Genomic DNA, 25,536 nt, shown 5'->3' on the forward strand with positions numbered 1-25,536 from the left:
TATACTCCTGTTGTCTGACTGGATGATTTACATTCCATGACAGACCTGACTTGTGTGTCTCTTTTTTTTTTCTGATCTTTTTGGTTGTGATAGTTGATAGGGTGGGGAGGAGGAGTGGAATGGAATGAATATTTGGAACATCTTAGGCGAACACTAGGGGAGAAGGAGAAAGAGGTTAACTTTAGAAAGTGCAATGTAATTTATTCCTTTTTAGTCTTATCTTTCATTGTTATTTTTGTTTTCTCAGCATTTATTCTTTGTTTTATCTGAGGAGGTCTGGAATACAGGTTTAAACGTGGAGACTTCATCCGAAATCCACAGCTTCACAGGTATGACATGTCCTCGTTGTCCTTCCAGATTCTTTCTGTAAATACCTGTAGGAGAAACTCTTTTGGAAAAACTGATAGTTTAGTTGGTTATTGCAATGTGTTGTGGTACTGAGTCATGTAGCTCAGGAAAGTCTTATGTTTGATCCCTGGTCTGTGCTGAGTTTACTGATCTCTGCAAGGATACCACTGGGTGCCCTACAATTGCATTAGCATTTCTAGACTAAGGAGGGGAAAAAATTGGCCCCGGGTTATAGTTGCAACTGGAAATGTATGGGGGCTAAATTGATCTTCGGCAGTCATGCTAAACAGGTGATAAATAATCGGCTGCCCGTTTTGAACACCTATTTAGTTTGGGAAAGAAAATCGAGCAGGTCTGAAACGGGCTGCTGATTCCTTGGCGCCCATTTTGTTCGACCCCCACTGAAGACAATATTGTGAGGTGGGGTAAATTTGTACTCCAGCTCGTACAAGCAGTATTAGATGCAGAAGTGCTTTATTGAAATGGTGGTCAAAACATGTTGGTGCCCATTAATGTTTAGCAAAGCTGGCAGGTAAATACTTAGCAACACTGGTGACAACGGTGCCATGCGAATGACATTTCTCACTTGCCGATGGGATTGTAAATAAGAAGTGAGCAGCATCACCTCCCAGCAATGTGAACAAACTTGTCTGTTTAAGTAACTGACTAAATGGCAGCAAGAAATAGGACTGAAGTTCTTTTTACATTTGTAGCCAGCGTCGCATTTTTTCTTGCGGGTAGCTATGTTAAGCTACCAATTTTCTTTTTAAATTTCTTTTTAAATCAGTAATCTTTGATGACTCCAAAGTTTTTGATGAGACTCTTCAGAATAAACAGTTCAGTTTGAGTTTTTCTGTGTAAATAGATATGGAACTATAAAGAGGGACCAACAATATGAATCCAGTAATAGGAGAACAAGGTTTTTATGCTGGGTTGTTTTTAGATGATGATAGCACCTTTGGAATTCTCTACGCGAGAGGGCTGTGGATGCAGAGTCATTGAAAATATTCAAGACTGAAATGGATAGATTTTTGGACTCTAGGGGAATCAGGGGATATGGGGATCGGACGGGAAAGTGGAGTTGAGGTCGAAGATCAGCCATGATCTGATTGAATGGCGGAGCAGGCTCTCGAGGGGTCGTAAGACCGACTCCTGCTCCTATTTCTTATGTTCTTATCAGTAATAAAACAAATGAGATGGATGCAGTAACTGTTTCAATTAAATAAACAATTAAAATAAAGATTAAGTTGAGATTAATTTTTAATTGAGATTAATCACAATTAATATTTTTACTCACTTGACAGCCCTAAAAATAACTGTTTGAATTATGTATACAAGGTCCTGCCACCTGCAAAACCATGGCTCACCATCTCTAGGAATGGGGGACATAATCTTTTTCCTATGATAGGGTGCCAACAAACTAATGTTAATTTTATCTGCTGAGTTGTCCCGATAAAACCCATCACTGCACATTGTGCTTGCGGTATTAATCTTTAGAACATCATATGCTGCATTAGCTTGGAAAGCACTGTGAGCAATAAATGCTTAACGTGCTAATATCGAATTTCTCCCTCTGCTATTTTAACAGAGGTAGAGGTTCTGGGAAGAACTTTCCAAGACATTGTGCTACCGGTAGGGCCTTGTACACAGTGGGCAGTTTATCATAAAGCTGCAATTTTCCTAGCATTAATGTCAAAATTGCAGGCAAAGCATCCACGATTTTCTGATCAATTGCCCGCTATGTGCAAGGCCCCTAGAGAGCCTAGAAGTTCCACCCTGTGTACGTAGAGTACACTCAGTGCTTATCCTTGGAATATATGCAGTGTATTCAGTGAATGAAAGGAACCAATAAACTCACAATTTGTCTAAATTCCACAAACACTTTTAATAAATATTTGTGCTAAACAAAATTGAGAAATTAAATTGGTCAATTTAAGGCTTATGTGTAAATACTGTAAACCATTTTACAACACCAAGTTATAGTCCAGCAATTTTATTTTAAATTCACAAGCTTTCGGAGGCTTCCTCCTTCGTCAGGTGAACGATGTGAAAAATCGTTCACCTGACGAAGGAGGAAGCCTCCGAAAGCTTGTGAATTTAAAATAAAATTGCTGGACTATAACTTGGTGTTGTAAAATGGTTTACAATTGTCAACCCCAGTCCATCACCGGCATCTCCACATCGTGTAAATACTGGACATAGAAGCTTTGGGTTCAAATATATTCATAGAATCACTTTTTAAAAAATAGTGATTCATGGATGGAAGGTCAAAGGCCACTTTGTACATGATCATCATAACATCCATTCTCCCATTAGTTTTGCATTATCATGGCAGGCAGTGTCCTCTGACTGCAGCAGCAGCCACAGCACTAATATTAACGGCACTGAAATTCTTGGATTGGGGAAGGGTGTAAATTGGGATTTGCACCTTTGCAGAGGCAAAGCCAAGATCTGCTGAAGTTCTGGCAGGTTTCAGAGCGGGCTGAAGAAGCACCTATTAAAGATTAAGGAAAGCCCGATTAATCGAGCAGCACCAGAGGAGAGGCAGAACATCCCAGCAGTACCCATTCAGTAGGATGCACTTAGCTCACACGAGAGCTCTTGGAAAGTGCACTGTGTCTTGGTCATGGAGCTTTGGAAGAATTCTATTTGTTGCTGCAGCCAGATCTGCAACTGAAGTGCACAGTACAGCAGTGAAAGTGATCATAGCTCTCAACTTTTATGTAACAGGCTCATTCTAGGGATTTACAGGGGACTCTTGCCAGATCAGACCATTCGCTGTACATTCCTGTATAAGACAAATCATCAATGCCCTCTTTTTGCCAGGGCAGCTTAGTTTATACACCACAACAGCGGGCCCGGACAGATGACTGCGCAATAAATTTTTATTGAATCACCAGATTCCCAAGGGTTGTGGGGACTATTAATGGCACCCATGTAGCATTGTGTGCCCCAAATGTGAACTCTCATACTAACATGAACCACAAATGCTTCCATTCCATAAATGTGCAGGTCATTTGTGACAATAGGCAGTTTCCTGCATGTGAATTCCTGACATGCAGGGAGCTGTGATGATGCTTTTATACTTCACCAATCCAGTCTCTCAGCTCCATTTCAACAGGAAGGACAACGGACAGAATGGCTTTTGGGTGACAAGGGATACCTGCTATTCCCAGTGTTGCATAGGAATGCCACAGTGAAGCACCCAGTAAGACAAGAATTAGAATTAAGCAGGCCACTTCCTCTAAGGAAGTTTCAGGCGACCAATCAGTCTGGGGGTTCCTGCATTATGTGTCGAGCACCGCTTTGTGAATTATGATATCATGCTGTGCTTCATAAATTTGCTATCAGGAAAGGATTGATGGTAGATGTCTTGGAGGATGTCAGAGAGGCTGATGATGATGCTACTGATGTCAAAGATCAGGTCCATGAAGAACATGAAGCAGGTGCAGTTGCTAGTGCTGCTAGACAGCTGAGATCCAAACTCATTCAGGACACCTTCACAGATGCATAAAAGTAATATTTTTGGAAGTTTCAGCCCATCAAAGAGCAGCCTCCTCCCTCAAAATTCTCTATGGTTTAAATAAAATCCTTGGACCTCACAGCTAGCCATCACACAAATTATGAGCCTCAAGTCAGTATGGTACGCATTCATCATTGTCCTACAAGATAACCAAACACCAAGCAGTTATTCCAGTGATTTAATATAACAGTTTACAGAAACATTCCTTGCTTTCTTCACTGTGCACACCCCTTGTGTAAACTTGTGTAAAAAGAGGCAGAAACAAAGTTAACTGTTTTTAATATAACGGGTCAATTACTGTCTTTTCCTTCCGGATGCTTCTATGTTTCTGCCTCTCTCTCTTTTTTGTTCTGGCCGTTTGTATATTCGGTGGCCCTGTAGGTAACACCTATCTGAACACTTTGGTTGCCTTGGCAACGGGCAGTTGAAAAGACTCTCTGTAATCACCAGGTATTGTTCTGTGATTTATAAATGCGAGAGGTTCGAGGATTTCTTGACATTCACCTGAGGAAGGAGGAAGCCTCCGAAAGCTTGTGAATTTTAAAATAAAATTGTTGGACTATAACTTGGTGTTGTAAAATTGTTTACAATTGTCATGCAGATAGGCAGTGCATGCCACCGCTGTCCCAGCAATTTGCTGCATGTCTTGAGAGGATGCGCAGAACCTCTATAGCTGTTGAATGCTCCATATGTTGGCAATAGCAAATCAACAGCCCTTTTTACACCCCATCCGATTGCCATGGGATTGACTTCCGCACCCCCCCGCCACGCGATCGGCCGACCAACCCTCACTACCCACCGCGATTGGCCGACCCATTGCTCCCGTTTCCCCCCCAATCCGATCCGAACTCTCTTCACCCCTGCGATCCGTGCTCTTCTCGGCCCTGATCTGAGCTCCCCCCGTGATGCGATCTCTCTCTTTCCCCTCCCCCCCACCCCCCTGCCGAGTGATCGCCCGCTCTCTCTCCAGTAAAGTCTAAATCCCTATATTAAAAAAAATCAAGGTTGTGTCTGCAACTTTTTTCCTCTGTTTTTGCCAGTTTCCTCCTTTACTGAAGGCTTGACACTTGCTGATTGCTGAGCACCCCGTGTTGCCTCATCCAAGTAGTAATTCTTCATGTTGAGTCCAGTGAGTGTTGGCAGGCGATTTGACTGGTCAAGGTATGAGTGGCACGACAGCCGAGCCCAGTCATGTCTTTGACACACCCCCACACACCCCACACCCGACAGATTATGCCCTTGTCGAATTCAGAGGCACTAAGGCCTAGCTGAAATCAGCCAACTTGGCACACACTTGGAATCAAACTTTGGATGGTCTGGTTTGTAGGTCTCAGCTACACAGTGCCTTTAGTCATTCAGTAACTTTTGATAGTATTCCAAGCTCTTAGGTTTTCCAACTTACTTTGTTTTTAGACAAATGAGCCAGTATCCACATCTTACTTTTCTGAGTTGTGTATCCATGAATTTGTATTTAATATGTAATATTCTTTTACGGTATGTGAATGCTTTAGCATGGAATAATCATCCAGAAAACTTGCAATTAAAGGAATACTACAAGATAAGATCTGTAATCCTTTTTATTTCAAAAGTGTGCATTTTATCATTTTTATTCCAAAGGCTGTGTATTGTATTAATATAAGTTTTTATATTTTTTTATGTAATACCTACTCTGATTGGGGCCACCATCTTTATTCTGATTCTGAAGCTGGGGCATGAAAAGATGATATCTTGACTTTGACCATCTCCTCCCAAACACACTGAGAGCCAAGTTGGAAAATGTACTGCCGCAATTTCACGTTCTGACCTGAAAAAACTGGGGAGCTAGTGGCCTGATTCGGAGGTCAGTGGTCCTGTGGTGAAATGGCAGCTTATTGAAGTGAACACTCTTCTATTTATCAAATACCTTCCATCCACCTGCCTTGGCTCCATATCCCTTAACACCCTTGGCTAGCAAAAATCTATCAATCTCAGATTTAAAATTATTAATTGAACTAGCATCGACTGCTTTTTGTGGGAGAGTATTCCACGCTTCTGTCAACCTTTTGTGTGAAGAAGTGTTTCCTAACTGCACTCCTGAATGGCGTGGCACTGATTTTAAAGTTATACCCCTTGCCCTAGACTCCCCCATCTCAATCAAATCATCCCTTATCCTTCTGTATTCCAGGGACTACCAGTTTAGTTTATGTAATCTCTCCATTATCTAACCCGTGGAGCCGTGGTAACAATCTGGTGAACCCGCGCTGCACTCCTTCCAAGGCCAGTATATCCTGTATACACAGTACTCCAGATGTAGTCTAACCAGAGCTTTGTATAGCTATAGCAAAACTTCCTCCCCTTTATATTCTAGCCCTTTAGTTATTCCATTAGGCTTTTTGATTTTTTTTGTACCTGACTATTACATTTTAGTGATCTGTGTACATGGACCCCTAAATCTCTTTGGACCTCCACTGTTCCTAGCTTTGGGTTAGAATACGGGCAGCATGTTTTGGATGAGCTGAAATTTATCAAGGTGGAGGATGGGAGGTTGGCCAGAACAATCAAGTCTGGAGGTGACCGATACCTTCTTCAGAAATAATCTGGACAGCATTGTTTTGGATGACTTGGAGGTTACAGGGGTTGGAGGATGGGAGGCCAACCAGGAGAGCATTGCAGTTGTTGAGTCTGAGATGTCAATGCCGTGGATGAGAGCTTGAGCTGCAGAAGGGCTGAGGTGGGTGTTGTTATGGAGGTGGAAGTTGGATATGGGCTTGGAACTTTAGCTCAGGATCTGGTTCAGACTGAGAAAGTTGGAGGAGGGGGGAGGATGGAATCGGTGGTGAGGGTACGGAATTTGTGGTGGAGGCCAAAAATGATGGCTTTGATCTTCCTACTGTTTAACTGGAGGAAATTGCTGCTCATCTGACACCGTCCAACGGCACAGATCTAATCACATAGATTATTGCAGTTTTGGTTTCGAACTTAAGCTAACATATGTTCTGTTACTGACCTGTTCTGTCTTCACTTATTCTCTCTCTGGAATTTTTTTCCTTTAAATTTTTCTTGCTTGAATGAGATACAAGGCCAGCTCATGTGTAACTTACTTCCTGTTCTCTGAGGGTGGCAGGGTAATCATTCACGGAAACATTCTTGGGCAGTGACTAACACAGATACACAGATAACATCTGATAGCTCTGACCGGGGGGGGCCTATCCCATCTGTTAATGTGTAGAGGCGAGGACATGCAGTTAGATGATTGGTAGAGACTTGAGAGATTTTTATCCATTAAGTTCCGCCCTTCTTATTTCAAGTTTTCCTGCTGGTTTGAATGACGTCTTGTTGGAAGCTGGTGCAGAGCTGGGGCTTTGGTTTGGGAACTTTACTGTGAATTGTAAAGACGCGTCATATTGAAACTCCAATCACGTCTGATGGTTAACCTGCAGCAGTTTTTTCTGTAAATTTTAAGAAGTTAGTAATTCTCTGGCACTGAAACTTGGGAGTAAGACAAAAATCAAATGGGTTAAATTGGATTCATGTTTAACCTACAATGATTAACCTTGAAGTGAGACGTTGTTAGGCAAGTTTCTGCGCCCAGCAGTGGTTTCGATAGTTAGGTTTACTTGATAGACCACATTCCTGCTTGGATGTTGTGCAGCAATAGACTTTAAAGTCAAGTCCTCGCGTCATCAGTTTGGAATGGGGTCTGAGCAGTAACTTACTGGGAAATGTGAGCTGAACACAGGGCCCACAACACAAGGACAGGATTCTTAATGGTTTTATACGGGCTGTATCATTGTAGTAAAGTAAGTAAAATCTGCCCGTGCCGCTGCTGTTTACAGCGTTTGTGCAATAACTACAAATTCAGCTACAAATGCTTTCCATGTTTATTTCTGTTTAAAATGAAAATAGTAACAGTTATGGTTAAATGAGTATTTGTAATCATGCGAGAAACTTTTTTGTGAACCTGAGGTTGTTATAATGAGCAGATTCTGAAGGTGCCAATACTAACACGTGCATCCAAAAGATTGCTTTATCAGGTGGTTGTGTGATGCGGGTATTATGTACTATGCTGGGGTGCAAATAATACTGGAGATTAATTGAAGAATTGCCATTACTTGCAGGGTTGACTCTGAATACTGACATTGTATTTGGTTTGCCTTTTTGTGTTACTTGTGAATTATGCATCATGAATAGGTTTAACCTGGAGCTTCCAATCTTACGGGAAGTGAACTGAGCCTTTTCAGATGTTCAAATCAGAAGCTAAAGTAACATTTATCAACTTAGCAATGTCTTAGTACTGCTTCAGTTTCATATCACAAGGGAATGACCTTTTTCTCCGCGACAGTAAGTAACCAATTATGGCATCGTAATAATGGCAGCCAAATAACACTAATCATAGAAAGGTTATGGCACAGAAGGAGGCCATTCAGCCCATCGAGTCTGTGCCAGCTCAATGCAAGAGTAATCCAGCTCGTCCCACTCCCCTGCCCTATCCCCGTAGCCCTGCAATTTTTTCCTTTCAAGTACTTATCCAGTTCCCTTTTGAAGGCCATGATTGAATCTGCCTGCACCATCCCCTCAGGCAGTGCATTCCAGGACATAACCACTCGCTGTGTAAAAAGTTTTCCCACATGTCGCCTTTGGTTCTTTTGCCAATCACCTTAAATCTATGTCCTCTGGTTCTTGACCCTTCCGCCAATGGGAATAGTTTCTCTCTATCTATTCTGTCTAGACCCTTCATGGTTTTGAATACCTCTGTCAAATCTCCTGTCAATGTTCTGTTTCAAGGAGAACCAGCTCCAGCCTCTCCATGTAAATAAAGTCCCTCATCCCTGGAATCATTCTAGTAAATCTTGGTTGTAGGTCTTATTGGAGGAAGTGACACAATTCTGAGACAGCTTCGTTGGAGAAGAGCAGCCTACTTATGCACTGCTCCTCCGAGAACTGCAATATGTTTCCTTGGCATATAAACTCTGTTAGAATCATGGAAATTTATGGTACAGAAGGAGACCATTCGGCCCATCATGTCTGTTCTGGCCAAAAAAGAGCTATCCAGCCTAATCCCACTTTCTAGGTCTTGATCCATGTACCATGCACAATGCCTTGTAGGTTACGGCACTTCAAGTGCATATCCAAGTACTTTTTAAATACGATGAGTGTTTGTTTCTGCCTCTACCATCCTTTCAGGCTGTGAGTTCCAGACCTCCCACCGTCTGGGTGAAAAAATTTCTCCTCAACTCCCCTCTAATCTTTCTACTAATTACTTGAAATCTGTGCCCCCTGGTTTTGACCTCACTGCTAAGGGAAATAGGTCCTTCCTGTCTACTGTATCTAGGCCCCTCATAATTTTATACACCTCAATTAAATCCCCCCTCAGCCTCCTCTGTTCCAAAGAAAGCAACCCCAGCCTATCCAATCTTTCCTCATAGCTAAAATTGTCCAGTATTGGCAACATCCTTCTAAATCTCCTCTGTACCCTCTCTAGTGCAATCACATCTTTCCTGTAATATGGTCACCAGAACTGTACGGAGTACTCTAGCTATGGCCTAAAAAGTGTTTTATACAGTTCTAGCATAACCTCCCTGCTCTTATAGTCTCTGCCTCAGCTAATAAAGGAAAGTATCCCATATGCCGCCTTAACCACATTATATACCCACCCTGCTACCTTCAGGGATCTGTGGACATGCATGCCAAGGTCCCTCTGTTCCTCTACACTTCTCGGTATACTACCACTTATTGTGTATTCCCTTGCCTTGTTTGCCCTCCCCAAATGCATTACCTCACACTTCTCTGGATTGAATTCCATTTGCCACTTTTCTGCCCACTTGACTAGTCCATTGATATCTTCCTGCAATCTACAGCTTCCTTCCTCACTTTCAACCACATGGCCAATTTTTGTATCATCTGCAAACTTCTTAATTATGCCCCCTACATTTAAGACTAAATCATTGATATATATATACCACAAAAAACAAGGGATCTACTACTGAGCCTTGCTGAAGCCCACTGGAAACAGCCTTCCAGTCACAAAAACACCCATCGACCATTACCCTTTGCTTCCTGCCACCGAGCCAATTTTGGATCCAACTTGCCACTTTCCCTTGGATCCCATGGTGCAAGTTATGAGTTTTAATTTCCCCTCAGGTAAGAGACTGCTGAGGTGAATAGAAGCACATACAGTAATGGTAAATCAAGGTCCAGCCTGGCTGGAAATTCAACATCTAACATGAATATTCCAGGAGCAAATATTTTTTGAAAAATATGGAGCTTCACCCTATTAAAAGTGCCATTGGGTCTAAAATAAACACATGATCAAAATGCAGACTGAAGCAGGGTCTTGAATACAGGAGGGCCATAGAGTCGTGAGCTTAGGTTTGTAATCCCCATATTGCATTGTTTCTCAATATGTTAAACCTCAGGTATTTACAGCCGCAGTAATACAGTGCAATTTGTGAGCTTCCCATTGGCCAGCAAAAGACATAGGCTCCCATCTCCTTCACTTAGATAATCCTGGGACGTGGGCAGACGCTCCTTGCCCGATCACTAGTAACAAAAATGAGTCCATTGTAGAGACTGGATGTGCTCTCTCTACTGGAACCGCCAAGCCAGTGGAGATTAGATACTCCCTGCTCCCCAATGAGATCGTGGGAAGTATTTTTAAAATTCTTTACTTACGTTGTGGCTCCAGCCATAGACAGCAGGTGTCATGGAGAAGAATCTTACAGGCTGGGTTACATATTGCAAACTATTCAAAGGAAGTTTATTTTCTTCTCTATGCATAAGTGTTGAAAAATTGGACAGATACCCAAACTTAAATAGATCTGAACTGGGCACAAGGCAACTGTGGATCTGTTATCTCAGCACAAGTCCACATCTTCAGGACAAGAAGGAAAAAAGTGGAGAAAATTACTTTTGATAGTTTTACAGCAGTAATAGCTATTGAATATGTAAATGCCTGTTGAATATATAGAACTACTACTACTAAATATCCGTCCGTCAGCTCAGCAGCTGAATGAATTCACTCCATTGTTGTCTGTTCTGTACTAGGCTGGCCGCTTTAGATATCTGTATCCCTTTCTGTGATCAGTCACTCTTGACATTGTTTATCCAGCGCTTCTTGTTCCATGTACCTCTGTGTGCAGGGCCATGAAAGGTATTCTAGATGTTTCCATTCTTGAAACGTGCCCAAACCATCAGAGTCATCTTTGTTAGATCTTCTGCATAAGCGTTCTATTTGTCCAAGCCATGTTCTTATTATATCATTCTTGATTCTTTGCATCGTGGATTACTCCAATATTCCTCTCAACCAACTCATCTCTGCTCTATTGCATTTAAACTGACTGGCCTATAGTTGCAGGATTTATCCTTACACCCTTTTTTGAACAAGGGTGTAACATTTGCAATTCTCCAGTCCTCTGGCACCAACCCCATATCTACAGATGTTTGGAAGATTATGGCCAGTACCTCCGCAATTTCCACCCGTACTTCTTTCAGCAACCTAGGATGCATCCCATCCAGACCGGCTGACTTAACTAAGTACAACTAGACTTTCTAGTACCTCTATCAATTTTTAGCCCATCCAGTATCTCAACTACATCTTCCTTTACTGAGACTCTGCCAGCATCATCTTCCTTGGTAAAGACAGATGCAAAGTACTCATTTAATACCTCGGCCATCCCCTCTGCCTCTATGAGTAGATCTCCTTTATAGTCCTTAATCGGCTCCACCCCTCTTACTACCCTTTTCCCGTTTACATACCTGCAGAAGACTTTTGGATTCCCTTTCATGTTGGCCACCAGTCTAGTCCCATAATCTCTCTTTGTCCCTCTTATTTCCTTATTCACTTCCCCTCTGAACTTTCTATATTCTGCCTGGTTTCACTTGTATCAACAACCTGACATCTGTCATACGCCCCCTTTTTCTGCATCATCTTACTCACTATCTCTTTTGTCATCCAGGGAGCTCTGTCTTTAGTTGCTCTACCTTTCTGCCTCATGGGAATGTGCCTAGACTGCACCCGAACCATCTCCTCTGTAAAGGCCGCGCTTTGTTCAGTTACTGTATTGCCTGCCAATTTTTGATTCCAATTTACCCGGGCCAGATCTGTTCTCATCCCATTGAAATTGGCCCTCCTCCAGTTGAGTATTTTTACTTTAGAGTGGCCCGTGTCCTTTTCCATAGCTATTCTAAACCTTATGATACTATGATCGCTGCTCCCTAAATGCTCACCCACTGACATTTGCTCTACTTGGCCCACTCATTCCCTAGAACCAAGTCCAGCAATGTCTCCTTCCTTGTTGGGCTGGAAACGTACTGGTTAAGAAAGTTATCCTGAACATATTTCAAAAATTCCTCCCCCCCCCCCCCCCCTTTGCCCATTTATTATTATTATTTATTTATTATTGTAATGCCAGCCTATATTAGGATAGTCGAAGTCTCCATTATCCCGACTCTATAGTTTTTGCACCTTTCTGTAATTTCCCTGCAAATTTGCTCCTCCTATATCCTTTCCACTAGTTGGTGGCCTGTAGAATACACCCAGTAGTGTAATGGCACCTCTTTTATTTCTTAACCAAATAGATTCTGTCCTTGTCCCCTCAAGGACATCCTCTCTCTCCAGTGCTGCAATATTCTCCTTAATCAATACAGCCACCACCCCTCCTTTCTTTCCTTCTCTCTTTCCTGAACACATTGTATCCAGGAATATTTAGTACCCAATCCTACCCTTTCTTGAGCCACCGCACAGTCCTCATGGAGACGAAGTCCTGTCTTCGCACTGAGGACACCATCCAGCGTGTTGTGTGGCACTATCATCGTGCTGAATGGGATACATCCAGAACAGATCTAGCAGCTCAAAACTAGGCATCCATGAGGCGCTGTGGGCCATCAGCAGCAGCAGAATTGTATTCCAGCACAATCTGCAACCTCATGGCCCAGCATATTCCTCACTCTACCATTACCAACAAGCCAGGGGATCAACCCTGGTTCAATGAGGAGTGTAGGAGAGCATGCCAGGAGCAGCACCAGGCGTACATAAGAGGTGCCAACCTGGTGAAGCCACAACTCAGGACTACATGCATGCTAAACAGCGGAAGCAACGTGCTATAGACAGAGCTAAGCAATTCCACAACCAACGGATCAGATCAAAGCACTGCAGTCCTGTCTCATCCAGTCGTGAATGGTGGTGGACAAACAACTAATGGGAGAAGGAGGAGGCTCTGCAGACATCCCCATCCTCAATGATGGCGTAGTCCAGCACGTGAGTGCAAAAGACAAGGCTGAAGCGTTGGCACTTCTGACTGAAGATGGTTGCAGAGTGGATGATCCCCACCATCACAGAAGCCAGTCTTCAGCCAATTCGATTCACTCCACGTGATATCAAGAAACTGCTGAGTGCACTGGATACAGCAAAGGCTATGGGCCCTGACAACATCCCAGCTGTAGTGCTGAAGACTTGTGCTCCAGAACTAGCTGCGCCTCTAGCCAAGCTGTTCCAGTACAGCTACAACACTGGCATCTACCCGACAATGTGTAAAATTGCCCAGGCATGTCCTGTCCATAAAAAGCAGGACAAATCCAATCTGGCCAATTACCGCCCCATCAGTCTACTCTCAATCATCAGCAAAGTGATGGAAGGTGTCGTCGATAGTGCTTTCAAGCAGCACTTATTCACCAATAACCTGCTCACCAATGCTCAGTTTGGGTTCCGCTAAGACCACTCGGCCCCAGATCTCATTACAGCCTTGGTCCAAACATGGACAAAAGAGCTGAATTCCAGAGGTGAGGTGAGAGTGACTGCCCTTGACATCAAGGCAGCATTTGACCGAGTGTGGCACCAAGGAGCCCTCGTAAAATTGAAGTCAATGGGAATCGGGGAAAATTCTCCAGTGACTGGATCATACCTAGCACAAAGGAAGATGGTAGTGGTTGTTGGAGGCCAATCATCTCAGCCCCAGGGCATTGCTGCAGGAGTTCCTTAGGGCAGTGTCCTTGGCCCAACCATCTTCAGCTGCTTCATCAATGACCTTCCCTCCATCATATGGTCAGAAATGGGGATGTTTGCTGATGACTGCACAGTGTTCAGTTCCATTTGCAACCCCTCAAATAATGAAGCAGTCCAAGCCCGCATGCAGCAAGACCAGGACAACATCCAGGCTTGGGCTGATAAATGGCAAGCAACATTCGCACCAGACAAGTGCCAGGCAATGTCCATCTCCAACAAGAGTGAGTCTAACCACCTCCCCTTGACATTCAACGGCATTACCATCGCCGAATCCCCCACCATCAACATCCTGGGGGTCGTCATTGACCAGAAACTGAACTGGACCAGCCACATAAATACTGTGGCTACAAGAGCAGGTCAGAGGCTGGGTATTCTGCGGTGAGTGACTCACCTCCTGACTCCCCAAAGCCGTTCCACCATCTACAAGGCACAGGTCAGGAGTGAGATGGAATACTCTCCACTTGCCTGGATGAATGCAGCTCCAACAACACTCAAGAAGCTCGACACCATCCAGGACAAAGCAGCCTGCTTGATTTGCACCCCATCCACCACCCTAAACATTCGCTCTCTTCACCACCGGCGCACAGTGGCTGCCGTGTGTACTATTCACAGGATGCACTGCAGCAACTCACCAAGGCTTCTTCGACAGCACCTCCCAAACCCGCGACCGCGACCTCTACCACCTAGAAGGGCAAGAGCAGCAGGCACATGGGAACAACACCGCCTGCACGTTTCCCTCCAAGTCGCACACCATCCCGACTTGGAAATATTGGGATAGACAATAAATGCCGGCCTCACCAGCAACGCCCACATCACATGAACGAATTTTTTAAAATGATCTCCATTATCGTCACAACATCGTATCCCATGTGGCTATTATCCGTGGAAACAGATTCATTAGTAACTTTCAAAGGGGAATTGGATAAATACTTGAACGGAAAACATTTATAGGGCTATGAGGAAACAGTAGGGGAGTGGGACTAATTGGATAGCTCTTTGAAAGAGCTGGCACAGACATGATGGGCCGAATGGCCTCCTTTTGTGCTGTACTTTTAAAAAATTCATTCATGGGAAGTGGGTGTCGCTGGCAAGGCCAGCTTTTATTGCCCATTCCTAATTGCTCTCGAAGATGGTGCTGAGCTGCCTTCTTGAACCTCTGCAGTCCATGAGGTGAAGGTACTTGCACAATGCTGTTAGGAAGGGAGTTCCAGGATTTTGACCCAGCGACTATGAAGGAACGGCGATATATTTCCAAGTCAGGATGGTGTGTGACTTGGAGGGTATCGTGCAGGTGGTGGTGTTCCCATGTGCCTGCTGCCCTGGTCCTTCTAGGTGGTAGAAGTTGCAGGTTTGGGAGTTGCTGTTGAAGAAGCCTTGGCGAGTTGCTGCAGTTCATCCTGTGGATGGTACACACTGCAGCCACAGTGCGCCGTTGATGAAGGGAATGAATGTTTAGGGTGGTGAATGGGGTGCCAATCAAGCTGGCTGCTTTGTCCTTGATGGTGTCGAGCTTCTTGAGTGTTGTTGGAGCTGCATTCATCCAGGCAAGTGGAGAGTATTCCATCACATTCCTGACTTGTGCCTTGTAGATGGTGGAAAGGCTTTGGGGCGTCAGGAGGTGATTTACCCACCGCAGAATTCCCAGCCTCTGACCTCCTCTTGTAGCCACAGTATTTATATGGCTGGTCCAGTTAAGTTTCTGGCCAATGGTGACCCCCAGGATGTTGATGGTGGGGGATTCGGTGATGGTAATGCCGTTGAATGTCAAGGGGAGGTGGTTAGACTCTCTCTTGGAGATGGTCATTGCCTGGCACTTGTCTGGTACGAATGTTACTTGCCACTTATCAGCCCAAGCCTGGATGTTGTCCTGGTCTTGCTGCATGCGGGCTCGGACTGCTTCATTATCTGAGGGGTTGCGAATGGAACTGAACACTGTGCAATCATCATCGAACATCCCCACTTCTAACCTTATAATAGAGGGAAGGTCATTGATGAAACAGCTACGATTCTATGCTAATTTGGGGATAGCCATCACTTCATAAACTTACTTTCATTTTTACCAAAATATCTTCGACTTCCTTATCCTGCTTAATCTTCCAAAAGTAGCAGAAGCAAGTCCAATCCTTCTTTTGATGTCTTCTTCACAACTTCCATTCTCTGACCCACCAAGGTATACAAACTTTTCCATCTGTTCAACTGCATCCCCATCAAATGTAATATGTACATCTTCCTGATGCTTCCCAAATGACATGACCGTTGTCTTCTTTTTGTTTAATGTGTAAACCAAATGTTCTACTCTCTCCATGCATCATTTCAGTTAGTTTATGAAAATGTGTTTTACACAAACATATAATAGTGCAATGATATAACCGATTAGTACAATAAAAGACTGATGGTGTTCAACAAATTACAAATAGAAATGGAGAAATGTCTTAAGCCACTTTTATATAGGTGTTCAGCTGCTAGTTTGTGTCACAAGGGTCTAGCATAGCTTACAGCAACATCAAGATAAGCTATTCATTCCTTTAAAACATGTCATCTGTAAGACCCATATTGTTTACTGTGTTACCTCAATTGCTGCTGGTCTCTTGGGGGTAGTAAACATGCTGCTGTGGCTGCAGCAGCACATTTTGGCAATATCATGACATTACTACTTCATGTATGTTCCCAAGCCAAAATCTCACATGCAGTCTGCTCAAGCGCAGAATAGTGAATTCCACAGCTTGTTGACAGGAAGACCAGCACAGCTTTGAGTTTTAAAGAGTAAAAATCCATGGACTGCAGCAAGGAACACAAAAGATTTGTGATTATGTAGCACCTGATCACATCGCTCAGAAATATTTCAAGTGCTTTGCATGAAGTGAATTAACTTCAAATATCTTACTTTTGTGATGTGAGCAAATGCAGCAGTCATTTTCTACATAGCAAGATCCCAAATAACAACAATGACTATTTTAGTGGTATTAATTGAGGGGGTAATTTTGCCAGGACACATGCACAAGTATCTGCTCCACTTCAAATAGTGCCATGGAATCTTTACCATCGACTTGGATTCACCAGAGCGGACAGACCTCAATTTAACATGTTATTAAAAGGTCAACTCTTTGGAAAATGAACTGGAGTGTTGATTACATTACATACTTAAGTCCTGGCATGGGACTTGAACTCATGAGTGTGGTACAAATTCAGCTACATTGACACACACAATGCTTTTGGGAGACTGGAGGGAGGTGTACAGTGATGTTCCCCAGGGGTCGATACGAGGACCATTGCTTTTTTTTGATAATATACTAATGACTTGGACTTGGGTGTAAAGGGCACAATTTCAAAATTTGCAGATGACACAAAACTTGGAAGGGTAGTGAACAGTGAGGAGGATAGTGATAGACTTCAAGAGGACATAGACAGGCTGGTGGAATGGGCGGACATGTGGCAGTGGAAATATAACACAGAAAAGTGTGAAGTGATACATTTCAGTAGAAAGAACTAGGAGAGGGAATATAAGGGGCATAATTCTAAAAGGGGTGCAGGAACAGAGAGATCTGGGGGTATATGTACACAAATCGTTGAAGGTGGCAGGGCAGGTTGAGAAAGCGGTTAAGAAAGCATATGGGATCCTGGGCTTTACAAATAGAGGCATAGAGTACAAAAGCAAGAATGTTATGATGAACTTTTATAAAACACTGGTTCGACCACAACTGGAGTATTGTGTCCAGTTCTGGGAACTGCACTTTAGGAAGGATGTGAAGGCCTTATCGAGGGTCCAGAAGAGATTTACTAGAATGATTCCAGGGATGAGGGACTTCAGTTACATGGATAGATTGGAGAAGCTGGGGTTGCTCTCCTTAGAGCAGAGAAGGTTGAGAGGAGGTTTGATAGAGGCATTCAAAATTATGAAGGGTCTGGACAGAGTAGATAGAGAGAAACTGTTCCCGTTGGCGGAAGGGTCCAGAACCAGAGGACATAGATTTATGGTGATTGGCAAAAGAACCAAAGGCGACATGAGAAAAAACTTTTTTACACAGCAAATGGTTGCGATCTGGAATTCCCTGCTTGAGGGGGTGGTGGAGATGGATACAATCGTGGCTTTCAAAAGGGAATTGGATAAGTACTTGAAGGGGAAAAAATTTACAGGGCTACGGGGATAGGGCGGGGGAGTGGGTCTTTCTGGAATGCTCTTGCAGAGAGCCGGCATGGACTCGACGGCCTGAATGGCCGCCTTCCGTGCTATAACCATTCTCTGATTCTAAATACTTTCTGCTCGGACATAATGGGACTGATAAAAGGGCACTCATCACTTTATTGTTATTGAGGGCAGAGAATTGAGGTCTACGATATAAGTATTACAGGCTAGTTACATCTGTGGTAGGGAAAATTTTAGAGTCTTTAATTAAGGGTGAAATTACCACGCATCTCGACAAAGCAAAATAGTCAGAAGTGGCCAGCATGGATTTCAAAAGGGATGATTGTGCTTGACAAACCTCAAGGTGTTGGGGATGGCTGGGGGGTTGATGGAGGGAGTTGTATGGATCTGGTATACATGGACTTTTGGAAAACCGTTGATAAGGTACCATTTGGGAGATTACTGGAGAATGTTAAGGGGTATGGAATTAAGGTGGGGGAGAAATGTAAACTGGATTAAAAATTGGTTAGAAGAGAGAAGACATGGTGTAGGATTTAAGGGCAGTTTTTCAGAACAGGTAGATGTGTCCCACAGGGTTCAGTTCGAGAGCCACCTCTGTTCACTGTGTGTATCAATGATTTGGATACAGGCCGAGAGAGAGTGATGTTGAAATTTGCAGTTTGTTCCAAAATAGGAGGTACAGTTAATTCTTTAGAAGACCAAAGGAAGTTGCAAAGAGATATTGATAAGATGGGAGAATGGGCTAAAAAGTGGCAGATCGAATTCAATGTCAGTAAGTGTGAGTGATGCATTTTGGTTTTAAAAAAATGGCAGTTAATATACTCTGAATGGAAGTAAGCTCAGCAGAGGGATTTGGGGGTTAAGGTTCACAGGATATTAAAGACAACACCTCAGGTTGGTAAGGCTTTTTTTTTAAAAAAAGCTAATGGAGTTCTAGGTTTTATTTCTAGCTTAACTTCATGCTGCCTTAGGCTGAAACTTTTAAAATACACAGTCTTGCAGTTATTAGCTGCAAGATTCTCACACTGGCTCTGAGATAAACAGGCTTTTTACAGACTTACAATCCAACTTACTTTGTATACAGAAACAAAGGCTGAGAAATTTCCTGGAGCTGCTCCCGCTCCGTCGGCATTACATTGCCAGAAGAGCGGCACAAAACCCCGTGCATAATCAGGGTTTGCACTTCCGGCAAAGTGACGGCAGCAGAGCAGGAGCAGCTCTGAGGAATTTCCTGACCAAAGACACAAAATGGCTGCATCTCTCTTAGTTACCTTAGATTAGCAGATAAGTCATAGGTTAACAACTTATTGGAATGTTTTAGTGGAGAATGGAAACTTATTGTAGGCTGGCCGTTTATCTGCCATGCAGGGTGAAGTGGATATTATGACACCCTAAGCAGCAAGGTATCTCAAAGTGTGTTGGAGGAGCAATGTAGGCAGTCTTTGACAATGTTTGGGCTGTTAATCAATCCACCTGATTTATCTGCGATAACTGGAACTGAATGCCTTGCATCCAGTCTGCATCAACACTTGAGAAAATCTCTCTGTTGGGGACCACCACCCTGACACAGTTTAGTTGATCTTCATCTGCCATAATATAATGCATATTTTCTGTGCAGTGCAAATTCCACTTCATAGAAAAGCAGTTGCCCCACATGTACTGTTTCCAGGAAGAAAATGGTACAAGTTTAAAAAATTCAACACATAAAAAGTACATTCTTGTCCATGTGTACCCCATTCTATAACTGTAAGCAACCAAACTGACTGACTGAAGTGGTTATATAAATAAACATCCATGACATCAGTTTTTCCACATTTTCCAATAGAATTTTTACAAGCTGAGGTTTTTTATGACTAATAGTGATAAATAGATGCAAAATTTTGCATTAATGGTTGGTCAGAAAAATTGACATCTTAGGCAAATGATATTTTCTCACTCATCTGATCAGAAACTGGCATTTTCACTGCCTTGCCTCTGGGACTTCAATGCAAATTTTACTACTGGGCAACAAATTGCACTATATGCAGTACATGTAGAATTTTGCAGGGTTTCTCACAGGGTGTCTAACACGTTGCACTAAATCACTTGTCCTGTTTATAACTCATCTGTACAATGTAATCCCACATACACTTGTTTTACTTTGCTGTATCATGTTTCTGCAGAATTGTAATATCCTCAGTGCTGTTTAATTTATAAAGATGTAGAAGTAAGAGTGAAAGCTGCCACTACAAATGCTCGCTATTTTGCAGACGGAGCTCAATGTCTGTGATGACACAAATGGAATCCCATGCAGCAATATTATTTCAAGCTGTCTTTTTTTCTAACCAATATAATATATTTGAACAAAAATGTGTAGAAGGGAAACAGTGTTGATAATACTGTAGAAATATGTTTGTGGGATCTTGATGTTCGCAAACTAGTTGTATATGCCTGCATGATAACAGTAACTACACTCTATAGCAAATTAATTATTTTTAAAGCATTTTGGGGTGCTTAAGGATGTGAAAGATGCTATCTAATTGCAAGTCTTGTTTCTTAGGAGTTTGGTGTTCCTGTAGTATCAGCTATTTATGGAAAATCTGTTGGTTTGGGGGATTTCCACAGGGTGTAATTGTTTTGGACAGTTTTTGTTTGTCTTCCTTAGATGATGTAGCGGGTCTTCCTATGATGATGCAGTGGGTGTGATGACACATCTAGAGCCCAGTTGAAAGAGTTACATGACTCACTCACATACAATAAAGGGAATGTGTAATGTAACAGGAAAGTGGGCTGAGCGATACTGGATTTCTTCCAAGAACACTACTGCCTGCTAATGCAGTAGAGAGTATCCTGATATGTCGGCAGTCGTCAATCAGTCTATTGATAATGTTATAAACTGAAGTGCTATTTTTTCTCCTTACATTTTTGGCCAATTTTCTCCCTGCTTTCCACCTCTCCTCCTCTTTCCTCTTGGCATTGGCTCCTTGTTGGGTCTGAATCCATGGGCACTCAAGTGGCCACCTACATGTGTGAGCCCAGACAGTGACTATTGGCTTTTTGACTTTGGAAAACTTCGCAACTTGTCTTCACCATACATTCGCACCCCAGCAGGGGCTACTGGATAGCAATCAGACATCAGAACTCTGGCTGATCTCTCCAATCTGTAACTGAGGGTCCTGTAACAAATTGAGCACTGTCAATCATCTTCTGAGGGCGTCAACATTGAAGAGGAGGAGGAGGAATATGAAGATGGGGATCCCATCGTTGGACTTGCTGTCAGGGATGTCCTCATCTCTCACAGGCTCTCTCAGTAACAGTGGCAAAAAACAGACGTTTAAATGCTCAGGCAGGCTGCCACCATCACCACCGCCCACCGCCCCCCATCTTTGCACGAAACAGTCCTTCAACCACGCATATACGCATTGCACAGTCACCCATTGGGTACCGTCATGTATTGGCATTCAGCATGAAGCAAATGAAAGGGCGGAAGTGGTGAAAATCAATACATTTTATGTGCTAATATTAAAAAAGGAAACTTTACAACATAACATTTCTTCAAACAACTATGTTCATAGCCTTGGTGCACTACAATTTCTTGAACTTATGCTTCTTACCGCTTCTGCGTGGTTCATCCCCTGTGGCTTCAGCAAAGGTAGTGGCAGGCTGCTCAGATCCCTGCTGAGATGCTTTTGGCCTAAGACCTGTAGGTTTTGGAGCCCTTGAGGGCCCCGCCAAAGACTTGCTCCGCTTGCAGCCATGCAGGGTCATACGTGGCCATCGGAAGAGGAGGCAGCATTTTGGGTACTGGTTGGGAGGGGGGGCAATGGATTAGACATGGGCACGCTTTGAGTGGAGTTTCCACTTCTATGTCCTCTTTCGCTATCATTCATTCCCGGGCCAGCGCCACATTACTCCCACCACTCTGCTGAACAGTAGCTTGGTGCACATCTGTGACACGTTGTAAGGCCGTGGATAAGGTATCTGTCACCCTGTTGAAGGTGGCAGACATCTCCTGCACAGCCGTGGTATTGGTCTGCATAGACTCATTTGAGAGCCGTGCTTGAAGCTCCGTGGAGGCAGACTTTCTCGCAATTACCTGGGACAACAATCTACTAGTGTTGGAGTTGGACTCCTGCACCCTCTCCACGATTGTGGAGAGTGAGCGTGGCACATTTGCCAGTACCCCGCAAAGTTGCTGTTGTACCTCAATTATTCTCATTTTCAATGATTTTGAGATTTTACAACTGCCATTTATTTTTTCAGGCAAATATGAAGTCATTTCCTTTTCACGTCACCATAATAATGCAATCTGCAACAGAGGATGTTGGGGTGGAGAGCTGCCCAAACATTCTTTTTTTAAAAATTCATAACAGAAGTATGGTTAACTACAAAAACTCAAAGAGTGGAAAGAATCTACCCCAATTTGTATCTGAATGTTTATATCCAGGAGGGAGGGATAAATCTGAACTATGAAATATGGATTACTTACATTTTGTTTGGTTAGGAAGAAAGGAAATTAACAGTCAGTCTAAGGTTTTACAGATTCTGTTTAGGTTAAAGAATTTAATTTAAATTGTTTCTCCTCACAATTAGGAAGGCAAAGAGAATCTACAAAATTAAATTATCAAGGACAGTGAAATGGCTGAAATATTAAATAATTACTTTGCCTCAGTATTTACCAGGGAGACTAACATGGTGGGCATGATATTAGAAGAAGAGACCAAAAAAGATATAAAGACATTTAGGATAGAAAGGGTGGAGATAATTGATAAACTAATCAAACATAGAGAGGATAAAACCCCTGATCCGGATGGATTGCATCTGCGCAAATTAATAAAAATTCATTAGAAAAGGGAATAGTGCCAGAGGACTACTGGACAGCTAATGTGATTCCTATATTTAAAAAGGGCGATAGAACCAGTCCAGGGATCTATAGACCAATTAGTTTAACATTGATGGTAGGAAAGATAATGAAATCCTTACTCAAAGATATAATAGAAAAATATCTAGAAACCAAAAATATCGTAAAGAATAGTCAGCATGGATTTCAAAAGGGAAGGTCGTGTTTGACCAACCTTTGTTACTTCTTCAAAGAATTCAATAAGAGTAGACAAGGGTAATGCAGTAGATGTAATATATTTGGATTTTCAAAAGGCCTTCGATAAGGTCTCACATAGTAGATTCATGACTAAAGTCAGAGCATGTGGAGTCAGGGGACAAGTAGCAGAATGGATAGCAAGCTGGCTACAAAACAGAAAACAGAGAGTAGAAGTTAAATGTAGTTACTCAGACTGGCAAAAGGTGGAAAGTGGTGGTCCACAAGGATCGGCGCTGGGACCACTGTTGTTTACCATTTACGCAAACGATTTGGACTCTGGAATCGGAAATACAATTTCAAAATGTGCAGATGACACCAACTTGGGAGCATAGTTAATACTGAGGAGAACTGCGACAAAATACAGGAAGACATTAATAAACTTACAGAATGAGCATTGGCATTGGCAAATCAATTTCAATATAGATAAGTGTGAGATATTACATTTTGGTAGAAAGAATAAAGAGGCTACATACTCCTTGGAAAATAAGAATCTAAATGGGGTAGAGGAGCAGAGGGATCTAAAGGTACAGATACACAAATCACTAAAAGTAGCAACGCAGGTTAATAAGGCCATTTTTTAAAAAAAAAGCAAACCAAACACGGGTTCATTTCTAGAGGGATAGAATTGAAAAGCAGAGAAGTTATGTTAAACTTCCATCGAACCTTGGTTAGACCACACTTGGCATGCTGCGAACAGTTCTGGTCTCCATTATATAAAAGGGATGTAGAGGCACTGGAAAAGGTGCAAAAAAGATTTACTAAAATGATACCAGAACTGAGAGGTTGTACCTATCAGGAAAGATTGAGCAGACTGTGGCTCTTTCCTCTAGAAAAGAGAAAAGACTGAGAGGTGACCTGACAGAGATCTTTAAGATTATGAAAGGGTTTGATAGGGTAGACCTGGAGAAGATGTTTCCATTTGCAGGAGGGACCAGCATTAGGGGCCATAAATATAAGATAGTCACTAATAAATCCATTAGGGAATTCAAGAGAAACTTCTTTAGCCAGAGAGTGGTTAGAATGTGGAACTTGCTACCACAAGGAGTAGTTGAGGCAAATAGCACAGATGCCTTTAATGGGAGGTTAGATAAACACATGAGGGAGAAAGGAGTAGAAGGATATGCTGATAGGGTTAGATGAAGAAGGGAGGGGGGAGGGAGGAGGCTCGTGTGGAGCATAAACACCAGCATGGACCTGTTGGGCCGAATGGCCGGTTTCTGTGCTGTACATTCTATGTAATTTCATGTACATGCAATGATATGCGCGCGAGACCGGCCTCGGACTGCGGAAGCGCGCGAGACCGGCCTCGGACTGCGGAAGCGCGCGAGACCGGCCTCGGACTGCGGAAGCGCGCGAGACCGGCCTCGGACTGCGGAAGCGCGCGAGACCGGCCTCGGACTGCGGAAGCGCGCGAGACCGGCCTCGGACTGCGGAAGCCTATCCTCGTGCAGTTATAGTTGTCATTTTCTAAAGTCAGATTGCAAAAAAATTCTGATGTGTGATGGTCTGATTGAAGTTTTCCAAAGCAGAAAGTAATTGCTTGGCTTCTTCAGGCTTCAATATATGGGAGGAGGGTGGGTGGGTAGTTCAACTATGCCTGAGTGATATTTCAATCATCAGTTTTGAGCTTTCAGAGTAGTATTTACTATTAATGACGCAATTACAGAGCATTAGCAAAATATAAAGAGGAACCATGAGTTGGTTATCTGAAGTAACGCTACAGAATGCTGCTGAGTAAATTTAGATAAGCAGTTCTAACTATACAGGGTCGAGTCAGTATGATAGTCTGCACTTTAATCTCAGTGGCAAATCCCCAAAGGCTAAAATTCTTTGCATGCCGTCAAAGGAAGCTATACTGTTATATTACGATCACAAGCTCAGGCATGCTCACTGGTGTTTAGATGTGCAGCCAATGCCTATGTTGTATTAAATTTAGTATTAAAAAAAGTGTGCTGTGAATTTGTAATGGTTGATCCATAAAGAAACTTAAGAGTTGCTGATTCCTTCATAAAGTGAGAGTGGTTATTAGTTTCTGAGCACTGACGCTAATTTCCCTGTCATACTAAATGCATGATATCAATGCAGCATGACCTTTTGCTGTACACTGTCACCAAACATACAGCATAATGCTTGCAGCTTGGCATTTGAAAAGGTGGGGGACAATTTTCAACTGCCATCTGCCCATTTCTCACCTGGGGGGGTGTGGAATCTTGGGTACCCTTTGGACGCACAAGGCTCACCTGATGCGAAACATATGCAAATCGGGTCCCATGCAGTTGTAGGACCCCGTGTCAAATTTTCAGGTATGGGTGCAGTGTGTGCTGTGTCGTAGTGTGCCATGCCACCCATTTGTACCAGATGGTGTGCGGCCTAAACAGTGGTCCTTAAAGGTATCACTGGGGGCTGCTACAGAAACAGCCTGGCACTTCTTTGGGGGAAGTTTTTATGGGGCCAGGAGGATGAAG

At 43.1% G+C, this 25,536-nt stretch overlaps 1 protein-coding gene across 3 annotated transcripts in view; it reads left to right on the forward strand.

Moving 5' to 3' along the window:
- rhbdf1a (rhomboid 5 homolog 1a (Drosophila)) overlaps nt 1-25,536 on the forward strand; it is a 357,313-nt gene that overhangs the window by 127,150 nt on the left and 204,627 nt on the right. For 2 of the 3 annotated variants that reach the window (XM_068003135.1, XM_068003136.1), the window contains exon 3: nt 248-329. The gene's annotated coding sequence lies outside the window, so the exon portion shown is untranslated. Of the gene's footprint in view, nt 1-247; nt 330-7,523; nt 7,651-25,536 lie in introns of those variants that run through there. The other variant, XM_068003137.1, reaches the window with a different exon arrangement.

The sequence above is a fragment of the Heptranchias perlo genome, chromosome 22 (genome assembly GCF_035084215.1).
Source record: "Heptranchias perlo isolate sHepPer1 chromosome 22, sHepPer1.hap1, whole genome shotgun sequence".
Lineage (NCBI taxonomy): Eukaryota > Metazoa > Chordata > Chondrichthyes > Hexanchiformes > Hexanchidae > Heptranchias > Heptranchias perlo.